The sequence below is a fragment of the Rhipicephalus microplus genome, chromosome 9, assembly GCF_043290135.1.
Source record: "Rhipicephalus microplus isolate Deutch F79 chromosome 9, USDA_Rmic, whole genome shotgun sequence".
Classification (NCBI taxonomy): domain Eukaryota; kingdom Metazoa; phylum Arthropoda; class Arachnida; order Ixodida; family Ixodidae; genus Rhipicephalus; species Rhipicephalus microplus.
This window is the reverse complement of record NC_134708.1, coordinates 82,279,878-82,292,642: the sequence shown is the minus strand read 5'-3', so window position 1 is coordinate 82,292,642 and position 12,765 is coordinate 82,279,878.

Here is a 12,765-nt window from a genome sequence, read left to right as displayed (position 1 = left end):
GGAATTATCGGACACACTGTGGCCCAGACGGTATGACGAGAGAGAGAGAGAGAGGAAACTTTATTAGAACTTGGCTGGCAGCTTGGTCTTGGTGGCCTCAGATGGCGGCGCTGAGTCCCTGAACTCGGGCGGCATCTTCGGCCTGCCGGACAGCCCAGAGCTGGTCGTTGAGCTCCGAGCTTCTGAGCGCCGCCTCCCAGCGGCGGCGTCGCCGACGGAGAAGGTCCCCCGCGGCTCCCGCAGACGGGACGGCGGCGGGAACGAGTGAGCTCGAGGCTTCCTGTTGCCTGGTATTGGCAGCCGCCATAGGCGCATCGCGAACGGCGGCCGTTTCTCGACCATTGTTACCGGCGCATTCCCAGAGCATGTGGCGCAGCGTTGCTCTGCGCCCGCATGCTTTACATAGATCGGTAATGTGTAAGTGCGGGTAGCAGTGGCGTAAGACGACCGGGCTGGGGTAAGAGTGGGTTTGTAGTAAGCGATAGCTTACGGCATCGTGTCTGTTTAATTTGTCATGCGGTGGCGGGAACTTTCGCCTTTCCAGTCTGTAGTGTTGCGTAATATCTCGGAACGTGATGAGACGATCACCCCACGACCATTGTGGTCTGTGTTGTCGCTGCGTGTCTGTCAAAGTGTCTCGATCCGGCAGATCAGAAGCCCCGTTCTCGGGAGCGGAGGCGGCGGCCACGGAATGTGCCGCGGCTCGGCGAGTGAGACCTCGAGCCGCGGCGTGGGCCGCCTCGTTGCCCGGAAGCGGGACATCGGTGTGTGCCGGGGTCCAAAGGAGGAAGACTGTTAAATTTTGTTGTGGCGATCGCGACGCTGAGTCACCATCACCGCACCTCTTAAGGATGCGGGCCGCTTCCCGCGAGACGCGGCCGCGCGCGAAGCCGCGGATTGCTGCCTGCGAGTCGCTGATTACGATCGTAGCGTTCGGCACCGTGGCGATTGCTAGGGCTATCGCGGCTTCTTCGGCCGCCTCCGTATGTCCCGTGGTCACCGTGGCGCTCGCGAGGCATTTGCCCGCACGGTCAACGACCGCAGCCGCGTGTGCGTGTCTCCCGTCCCCATATCTCGCGGCATCTACGTACACAACTTCGTCGCTAGTGCCGTACTTCTTTTGAAGGTCACTAGCTCGCTGGTTACGGCGCCCGACGTGGTGCATCGGGTGCATATTCTTAGGAAGCGACGGAACAATTAGGCGGTCGCGAACCGAGGCAGGAACATCCGCTTTTTCTCCCTGCTGAGTGTGGTACCGGATGCCAAGTGACTCGAGGATGTGTCGACCCGTCTTAGACCCCGACAAGCGTTCGTTTTGCGAAACGACATGGGCCTCAATTAACTCGTCGAGTGTGTTGTGCAGTCCAAGTTCTAGTAACTTTTCAGTGCTCGCATTCAGTGGAACTCCAATTGCTCTCTTGAAAGCCTTTCGTATTATACATTCGATCTTGTTTTTTTCTGAGCCTAGCAATTTGAGGTAGGGGGCAACGTATGTTATACGGCTTATTGCGTACGCCTGCACTAGACGGATCGCGCAGTGTTCGCGCATACCAGTACGTCTGTTCGTGATACGACGTAGGAGTCGGATCGTGTCGTCTACCGAACGACGTAGTCTTCGCACCGTCTCACCATTATGGCCGTTTGCCTGCAGGTGTAACCCCAGAATTCTAATTTTGTCTACGTGTGGAATGGGAGTGCCATCTGCCAATAGAACGCTTATTTTGTAGCACTCCCTTTCCTCGTCGCGCGGGGTTTTGCGACATCTACTTGTAGGTTTGTAGATTAGAAGTTCCGACTTGGTTGCCGAGCATTCGAGGCCCGTTCCTCGCAAGTACTCCTGAACTTCGTCTACACCTGCCTGGAGCGTACGCTTGACGTGACCATCACAACCTCCGCCGGGAACCCAGAGGGTGATGTCATCCGCGTAGATACTGTGATACAATCCTTGTATGCCTAATAATTTCTCGGGTAGCCCCAATAGAACTAAATTAAAGAGTAATGGCGAAATTACGGAGCCTTGTGGCGTGCCCCTCGAGCCCATCTCAAATTCTTGCAGTTCCACATCTCCAACGACGACGCGTACGCGTCTGCCGGCAAGGAAGTCACGGTATAACGAACATATTTTTTATGTGGTACTCAGTATGGTGTGCTAATATATTATTTTAAAAAAGTAAAGCTCTGCAACAGTTTTTTAACTGCGGAAATTAGCAAACGTCGTGTCTTTAAGTCCGGAAACAAGCAAATAGCAAATTACCCGCCAAAAATCTTTGCTTTTTATTGCGTTAGTACTTTTATGGACACACTCGGCTGAATTTCGCTGCCGGCGTCGACGTCATGCACCGCATATGTATACGTATCTATATGAAAACGCAAGCGAGAAAAAATCCAGAAAAAAGACTCCGGCGCGCGGAATCAAACGTGGGACCTCCGCGTCGTGAATGCGAGACGTTAACCACTGAGTCACAGAGAAGTACCTCCTTCAACGTGTAAGTGGCAAGCTATTTATATCTGCCACTTACCGCTGTTGGCGGGCATATAGGGGGGTGGACTATCATGCTTTCAGCATTATCAGCAAGAAGGCGCAATGAGCGCGCGGTGGCTCTCATCTCTCATGCGTACTTTGGCCTGCGGAGAGGAGGAGAGTGGACGATCTCTCGCGCGCCTTTATCTCCCGGTCAAAAGGATCATACGTCTTTGCTGGCGTTGGGGCACTGGAATGATTCTGTTGTAGTTACTGCGCGCACAAAGGTCACTGCAATTGTTGCACATCCTCCGTTTGTGAAAAGAACGCGCTTTTCAGACACAGCGAAGTAACAACTGAGACGCTTATTCGCTTTCATCTGTACCTGTGAGTACGTTTCATGCGTCATTTGTGCGTGAGAAACACGGCGCATGTTTCAATCCGCTTGCCATTCTGCGCGTGACCTTTCAATTCCTTGCCATCGAATTCATTGATTCGCCTTTGAGGCAAAGCTTTGGCTTTTATACAAAGTTGGTACACTTCAAAAGCCACAAAATGCCGAAATTGAAAAAAAAATCAGAGAAGTAGAAACAGAGAGCTGAGACGTGGCACTAACAACTGCCGTTTATTTCGGAACAACCTCCCTCCGAAGTCCGTACCACGCATGCGCAGATAACAAATGCAAAACACCCGGCAAGCTAATTTTGGTAAATCACCTTTGTGCTAAAAACACTCTTTCTTGGTGAGATAAACTGAGGCTGCGCTAACATATTTGTCAGGACCCATTTTCCAGATATGAAATGCCTCAATAATCTCCAGTTCACGCTGCGTCTTAGCTTTACCTGAAATTGTAACCTTATCGAATAGGGGCGTAAAACCACCCGACTTGCAGTGCAAATGGCAAGTTACCACCAGTGCCCGAGGGTAGAAGATTTTCATGCTCTCTCAGCCGAACATTGATACATCCTCCCCATCTCTGTTCTAGGCTCTCTACTCCACTTATCTCGCCTCGCAACGCCGGCGCAGGTATCGTCTGCTAGCGAGTTTATGGACTGAAAAAACTGACTGCTCGCGCTGCACATCCGTTCACTGGCGACCCTGTATATATATAGGCACTGGATCATGACATACAACGTGGTGCCGGTGGGAGATTTCTCCAGTGCGTTGTTAAACAATAACAATTCAGCGTGCACGTTATCTAAATGAGGGAAAGAAACAAAAAAAAGGAAGGCAGGAAGGTGAACCAGATGCTAGAATCCTGAATGGTACACCCAGCACTCGGGGAATAGAGTGTTGAAAGAGAGAAAGACAGATTAAAAATAAGTAACTAAAAGCGAAGTGTGGGTCTTTGTGTCCACTCGGCGTCTTCTGTCTCTCATTGCTTGTCAGTAGCCATCGGCATGTTCCAGTAGAAAATAGTATACTCCTGTGTAACGCCGCGATGAGTGCCAGCCTCAACGCCGCCGTCTGTGTACGCGTCAGCACTCGCTGCTTCGCATCTACACACGATTTCCTCTAGCGGGAAATTGCGCATTTTTTCCCTCTCGCATCAGAAAAGTAAACCGTTACGTTCTTACGTTAAAATTTATGTCGTTCTAAACATCCAAGCAAAGCGAAGCAGCATATTTCCGATGGACCAAATAAAGCGCTGCTGAGGTGCAGAGCGACAGGAAGCGGGTGCGATTATCGGCATTGGCCACTGAATTTTCACGAGAAAGAAATAACACCCACACACACTTAAACAGAAGTCACATTAAAGACTGTCAGGTGGTCGAAATAGTCCGGCGTGCTCCGCTATAAGGGGTGGCTCGTAATCGTACTGTAGTTTTAGCACATGAAACACTAGTAAATAAAAAAATTATAACAATGAAGTCAGTTCGCCGATCGTGGCGAGAAAATGCTACTAAGACGAGATATGCCTCATCAAACGGTTAGTTGGACCACCGGCAGCGACCGTCCCGTGGCGTCGGGGACGATCGAGTGATGCGAACCTAATGCCGTGACCATTATGACGTCATCACGACGTAGCGGGTCGCAAAATATTGTGACGTCTTCCCGACGTCACAAATTTTGGCGTGGCGTCACGGGACGGAATGTCACGTGATGTATAGCGTCCTTCCTTTTCAAAGCCGCAGAGCGGGCGACCTCAAGAGATGAAAATAACATGCCATTTGGAAATGGTGCATGGATTTTTTTTTCTTTATTATAATATTAATTACCGGTTTTACGACCGATGCCCCGTGGCAGTTAGGAGCCAGAAATCAAGGAACAGGCAAGAAAGCAAGCCCTCGTGTTCTCTGCTCCCTCACACATCGACTGAGAGGAAGTCCAGTCGTCATTGGCGAAAACGCAGGGTACCCTGGCACCCTTGTAGCGTGAGCTGCACCGACCGAGGTTCGAAAAAGGCGAACAAGGTTTTAAAAAAAAAAAAAACGTTTCGCGTGGCTCCTGAAGAGCCGTGCTGCGCAGTGACGTCACGCGGCTTACAGCTGGCGCGCTGAAGACGCCGCCGCTAGTGGCCGCGCGTGTCTTCCCGGTCTGCGCATTCTATAGATGAGTGACGTGATAGCCGCGGCAGATGCATTCTGATCGTACACCGTGGTTCGAGACGCTGTCTCTGCCGTGGCGGTATATACATACGGTATAGCGCGGTGTATATACATACGGTATATACGGTATAGCGCGGTGTTTGGCTATGTAGTACAGCAATTTCACTGTCCTTATAGCGAAATTGCTGCTCGGTGGCGTAGAAGAGGAGAAAAGCTTTACTCATCGGATCCTGAACTAGTGTCCAGGCAATAAGCGGTTGTGGGTCGGAATAATGAACAGGAGAAGGCCGAACGTGCTGCGGAGACAACGGAGCAAAGGAAAGGATGTCTAGCAAAGTGGCGTCGAGGCTAAGGGACGCACCCAAGCAACAACAACAACAACAACAACAAGACGCCGTCGATGACGTCAAGGCTCACCTATTTAGCGAAAGTGCCAGTGCGACTCGAACCTTCGAGACGAACTTCGTGTCGATATGTGTGCGACGTGTGCGAATGACTGTGGCACATGAAAGACTTCACGCCGGTAGGTATATTGCCATGCGTGAAAGTTTGAGTTTATCGGCACCACATGAGAGAACGCCGGCCTGCCTGAGTGAACGGCACCGCCTAGCTCAGGCTGCGTATATCCAGAGTCTTCAATACTTACTCTGGCCGAGCTAGGGTGGCTAGAATGGGGAGGTGTGATGACCAGCCTCCGGAGGCTGGCCCAAAAGCGCGTTCCTGCCGCGCGGTGGCGCTGCCGGTGGGGGCGCTGTGCTTTTCTCGCATCGTCTACTTGCCTCTGGGCGGGTAAATGATTCGACCGCGCTCAGGTTTACCGCTGTAGTCTTTTCAATTATGTTGTTGACGTCGAGAAACTTGCACGTGTAATCTACAAGCGCAAACCACGCAGTCGATACAGAGCGTGGGTTTCGCGGCCACTTGTTGCGAGGCGGGCGCGCTTGTCACACGAAAAATAGTTAAGAGGAATCTCTCCCGCAGACCAGTAGGTGGCAACAACCCTGCGTGTGTCGCTCGCAGATTTGTTATTCATTTTCGATTGCAATAGTATTTTAAAGAGTGGAAGTCAATGCAGTTTTTATGCAGTGCGGCAGAAAAATGCAATAAAGTACAAGACTACAAGACTGGTGGCTTGATACAAGTTTATTGGAAACAGTACATTAAAACATTACATAACACAGGGCTTCACCTTCCTGTCCATTTTCTGCAGAAAATGTGTCCATTTTCAGCAGAAAATGGACACGCGCAATGCTGTAGAACCTGACAACCGATGTTGTTAAAGAAGCTGAATGCTCACTGCAGCCAATTTGTGGCACATTGGCTGCTAGGTGCAAAAAATCCTTCACTACTTTGGTGTGCAAGCGCGTGGTGCTAAATACACGAGTCTATCCTAAAGGGTTTTGATTAGACTGTATGGACGGACAGGGAGGTAAAGAAGGCCCCCCATGTCCCACTTTTTACACGCTTCTGCTGGCAATTTGTCCGTCACACTATCTCGTGTCACGAGGCAGGCATACTTTGCAAGCTTCGCATTGGGTTGAGAAGATCTGCTTCCTGGCTACACATCCTGCAATATAATAGGTGAGGCGGTCATCACTGCGTTCTTAAACGTAGTCAGCGTGGTCAATCGCAACCTCTGCTGCTTCGACAGGTAGTGTAACGTCGTCACAAGCTGGTGCTTCATTTTCAGACAGGGAGGTGCACGAAAGAGAGACAGTCTTTCACCGCAGGACTTGTAGCCGGCGTCGCAACCTGGCATAAAGCACCACATCTGCGTTTTTTTTTTTTTTCGTCGACGGCATGCTTCAGAGCGGTTCAAAAATCGACGACAACCGCTGACATCATCTCCTTCAAGAAATCGGGAAGTGATAGAAAAAGCAGGCCGTACTTCGCGAACAGCGACCGCTAACTTGCGCTGCTCCGTCACCTACGAGACACAAGCAACACATGCTCACAGTCGGTACATGCCAACAGCGCCCCAGACTGACGCGCCAAATTTCCCCCCAGCGGCGAGAACGCGCAGAGGGGCCTCGCTAGGCAAGAGGCCGCCGCCTCAGTCATCACACCTCCCCATTCTAGCCACCCTAGCCGAGCTGAGCCACGGCGAGTCGATCCACGGAAATGAAATTTGAACCGAATATCTGCTCGCTCACTCACCTCCGCCCTTATGAAAGCACTAGCTGAAGGCAGAAAATTTTCGTTATTATTTCGATGAAGGTTTACATACAGTAGATTCTGTGTATCAGGGATTGTTCGTTTCGCACATTTAGCAGCTAGACAAAAGCTTATATGTGTGCAGCTACGTGAGCGACGGATTGTGTTGAGCCTTGCTCTTTAGATAATGAAAGGCTATACAGCGCACATACAGACAGAGACGACGGGAGTAACAAAATGCGTCTGAACATGTCTGCGTCCAGATGTGCGCTGTAGCATTTCACGATGCATTGCGATCTAGCCCACCGAGCCATCCTCATGAACTCCTCAGATCTTGATATCTCGCTTTCCTTCACTTTTAGGTTCTCGTACGTGGTATAACCTGCGCCTGACAACGTTGCCGAATGGCACCGAGCAAACAAGCGAATATTCATCACAAAAGAAGCGGAAACGTGGTGAATTCAGCCATTAAAGAAATGTGTTTAATTGAGGTTATAAAAATGTCAATAAAATACGAGAGTTTCAATGAATCCCCAAATTGTTTTGTGCAACAAAAACGCGTGCAATAACGAACGAAAGCACGTGGCTACTTACTAACATTGTCCTCATGGTATAGTCTTTTCATTTGTTTGAAGGGACGTTTGCCAGCACACGATCAACGTTACTTGTTTCTTACCCCAACTTATATGTTTGGCTTCAATACTAAACCAGCAGGTGCACGGGGGGAGGTGGGGGAGTGAAATATAGGCCATACATTGACTTAATAGGACGGGAGGAGGCGGCGCTATATACGACGAAGCTTCGCCTCCCTCATTGGGGAACCCTGCGAACGAACCACAGATAGTCACCGACCGACAAACACGCTATTAGTGAACGACAAACGCGCATTGGCGTGATCAATACTAAGATAACTATATTTCTTGGAAAAAATGCAAATACCCCCCCCCCCCCCCCCAAGAGAAAAAGATAGTGCGACAAGCAACTGCACAATTCTACAAGCATTCAGCGAAGAAAAAAACATACTTCCGTTGATTATCAGCGAAACTGCATGGAAACATCGCAGGGTTCAGGAAGCTAGGAAAGCGACGATTTGCATCTGCCTCCTAGGCCGGCAAAACTTGGGAAGCTCATTCAAACTCACTCATATGTTTAGCTTGGGGCTCACTCTGACGCAAAGTCGCCAACATTTTTCTGAGCTAGACTTGCTCGGACTCGCACTAACAAGTACATTACTCACCTGGACTCACTCAGGCTCACGGCTCGATCCGAGTCTGAGTGAGTCCGAGCGAGTCGAGTCGTGCATCCGTTAACCTATAGAATTATCCTGTTCAGCCATGGTGTCAATGCGCTTTAACACCAATATCTCAAGTGATCTGTTCTGTTCTGACTGCTTCACTGTGGAGTGGCTGAGGTCCATGTAACTTCGAGTGCTACATATCGATAAGTTCTGCAGCAAAAAAAAAAAATAATAACGAATGATACCCAAAAGGAAGAAAGGGGGAAAAAGCATAATAGCTGGGTTTTTCCCGGCGTAAGGCTTCGGGTTTTCCTGAGGCGTTTATCACTTCCGTTTCTGAGACTATCCTGAAGACTAATAGGGCAGAGCAGAGGCGGCGACAAGATCTGAGCAACAAGGATACAGAGCGTGAAAGGATAGCCGTGGTTCCATACAAACGCCAGATATCACACAGGCTCAAGAAAATCGGAAAACGAGTGGGAGTTCGTGTCCTGTTCTCTGCACCATTTAAATTAGTCAACCTCACCAAATCTACAAACCCCCTGAAAACGCAGTCATCAACGGAATGTAGAATTCAGCATATAAACAGGTATGCGGCATGCTCTCGGGAAGTTGTCTATAGGACCCCCCTTTCATGCGGTGCTTCTTGTGTCGGACGACCGGAAGGTGTCTGAACGATCGACTGAGAGAACACGCTAACAATGTTAGAAACAGGAAATATTGTTTTCTTGCTCAGCACTACGCTGAGTGCAACTGTGTGCCCCTTTTCAAGGACGCAGTGACGCTGTACAAGCACAGGGATGATCGCACCCGAGTCATCGTTGAGGCCACGCAGATGGCACGCCAACAGGTGTCATGCATGCGTTAGCAAGCCCACCGTGTCTCTGTCCCAGAAGGAACTAAGGTTCCTCGAAGATTTCGGTGCGCGCAAGTAGTTATATTACTTTTACTTTTCCGCTTCGTTTCCTTGTAGACTTTTCTCCTCTCCATATTTTCGCGCTCTGCGCAATAAACTTCGTTGGAAGTTAGCAGTGTGGCAGCTTGGGCTAGTAAGTACGGCATGACGATAGTTATAGCGCGAGAACAAAACGATGACACAGAGACAAGAAGGACCTTCGTGTCCTTCTCGTCTCTGTGTCATCGTTTTGTTCTCGCGCTATAGCTATCGTCATGGAAGTTAGCACTCGCGTCCTTCGTGTCCTTCTTGTCTCTGTGTCATCGTTCTGCTCTCGCGCTATTACTATCGCCCCACCTACGTACTACAAAACATCATCCAACAGTTCGTCTGTCTTGCTGATTGACACGGCCTGTAACGGTGCTGCAGCGCTTGCCTAGCAATGGGTGAGCAGGACTGATACGCGTTTCCACTTCACTAAAAATCCAGCAGTGCAGAAGGATTGGTCGTCGGATATCGAAGGTTCACCAAAAACAGTTCGTAGCCTCACTAAGATTTACTGCGCACCTGGATTCATGCTGGGCGTTTGCACGAACAGTGCAACGACGTTTATTTTATCGTCCATTTTGCCCTTCCAGTTGACCAGAATGAGATACTCGGCAGCGAGCACACTCTCTAATTTGACAAGAAACCGCGATTCCACATCTCAATCTATAGCGAACGCAGTATTTCCAACAGCAGCTATCCCAGCATGGACCTCCTTACAGCCGCCATGTTTTCTAGTGTTGCCTAACTTCGCAAGACCTGCTGAATTTCACTTTAGTAGCGAATACATGGATGCGCTTTTCTTTCGGTTTTTATGTTACAAAGGACTGGCGTCAATGTTCTCTGTGCTCGTTGGTTTTCAGCGCTTATTTTTCGTGATGATGAATAGCCAACTAGCTCCGCTGTTTGTTCTACGAGAACACCCTACGAGGAGAATGTGTCCGATCAGAGGCGGTGCCAGGATTAGTTTCGTGGGCGGGGGGCACCCACGACAAGTGACTTCCCCTTAAGGGATCAGGAAGGCTGGGAATGTATGCGTTGTGTTTTGACTATACGTTGAAATCTAATGGCGGAGTAGCAGCAAGTTTCTCTGCTTCTTTCGGAGCAAGCGTGTTCCAATGAGAGAGTCAGAGTAGCTTCATAGTAGGAGTGGCTTCGAGGAGCAGGGAAAAGTTGCTCCGCCTAAATCAGTGGAGTGGACCGAAGCTCAGCATGACGCACTTCCTTTAACAAGTTCGCCCGCTTGGTGTCGCCGCCGTTGTGTGTTTTGCCACAGCTCCAAGTCAGAAAGCTTCGATTCCTGCACGAACAGTTATTCAAATTCAGTGCCGCTGACTATGAAACCACTACATGCGAGTGGTATTTACACAGAATTTGTCAGCGGAATTAGCGATATGGAATAACTGCACGTTTCCTCCTTGCTTCCATGCTTGCTTCGAAGGCGCGGATTGTGTTCCAATCGCAGGCGTTGCTCTACGCCAGAGTCGAGTGCTCGCTGAGAATCCATCGGCTGCTCCGACTCTGCCATTGAAATTCAACATATGATTGCTCTTGAAGGGGCACAATTTTGAGGGAGCTCCAGCTCCCCCCATACTCCCCTCCCCGCTGGCACTACCTCTGTGCCCAATGGGACAGAAAAAAGAAAGATGGTGGAAGCTGTCTCAAGCATGTGCAAATGTTTTTTTTTTTTTCAAATCAAATTTTTATTTATTCTTGGCAAGGAGAAAGGGGTTGCGGGAAAAGGCTGCCTTACTGCAGCTTGACTGAGCTAGGCCCGCTGTGTTACAGCTTGAAAGTGTGCAGCACTGACTATAGGTACATGACATGCTAACATAAGTCAAAGAGTTTTGCATAAGTATGGACATAAGAGAAAGAGTAATACAATAACGATGGTGTGCGTGTAGTAAGTTGAGTCTTTTTTTTTTCATAAGTGTAACACATCACAACACAATGAAATCAAAAAGATATACACAAAATAATTTAGTAATATTATGTGGGAAGGAACAATCGCAGTCTAATAAGAGAAAGAAATTCAACGGCCACATCAACAGCTTTGCCACAAAGGCGAAGGAATGAACGCGATAGCAACAAATTGGAAGGTCACGTGTAGAATGGCAAGCAAATCGAAACGTGCCCCGCGTTTTTCACGCACAAACGACGCATGAAACGTACTCATAGGTACAGATGAACGCGAATAAGCGTCTCAGTTCTTACTTGGCTTTGTCTGAAGAGCGCGCCCTTTTCGCAAACGGAGACTGCTCAACGATTGCAGTGACCTTTGCGCACCCGGTAACTACAGCAGAATCGTTCCAGTGATAACCCAACGCCAGCCAAGACGTATGATCCTCCCTACCGGGAGATAAGGGCGCGCGAGTGAGCGTCCACCCCCTCCTCTCCGCGGGCCAAAGTACGCTTGGGAGACGACAGCGCGCGCCACCGCGTCGTGAGGATGTGGCGACGTGCGCTCGTTGTGCAATTTAGCTGATGATGCTGAAAACACGTTAGTTTCCCCCGAGATTCCCGTCAACAGCGGTGAGTAGTAGATATAAATAGCTTGCCGTTTGAACGTTGAAGCAAGTACTCCTCAGTGGTTAACGCCTCGCATTCACGATTCAGAGGTCCCACGCTCAATTACGCGCACCGGAGTCTTTTTCTCGATTATTTTTCTTTCTTGCGTGTACATATATATATATAGATACATATTCTGTGAGTGACGATGACGCCGGTGTCGACGCCGGCGGCAAAATCCAGCGGATATTGTTCATATAATTGCTATCGCAATAAAAGGTAATAAATGGGCAGTACATGTCTGCGTTCCAGTGACGACATACTCTGGTTAGATGCGAGCCTCTCCATTGGTGCCGTCCCATAATACGGCCGCCTCACTTACCCAATCACATGTGCGTAACATGCGCACAAACACTTTCACAGAAAATGCGGGGTTCAAAAACCCCGTACAAGCGCCGACCCCTCAGGCAACCTCCTGGTCGACAGGTCCACGCACAACGGCATCCGCCATGCATGGTGAATTTGAGGGCGAGGCGTTACAGCTGGTTAGAAGGGCTGGAGATGCTAGAATGGTTTGGCTAGTTTTGTGAATGAGCCGGCGCAGTTCAAATCATTTGATATGACGGCGCAGAAGTGGAGCTCCTGCTATCTGGCGCGTAAACTGGTGCAGGGCGAGTTGTTTCACATGCTTACGAGCGGCAGCCAGCAGAGCGTTTTATGCGCGCAGTTTCGTTTAATTTATCTGCACGCTCGCAATCGTTGCCTATAGCTCATGAGGGCAGGACAACACGAGCGTCGTTATGTTCTAAGTATAGCATTAGTGGGCAGCTGAATTTTTAGAAGCGATGCACCCTAAGGTCGCACGAAAACTGTTGTCATCGAGGCTAGCCGTCAACCCTATAGTCGAAGCGCAGGT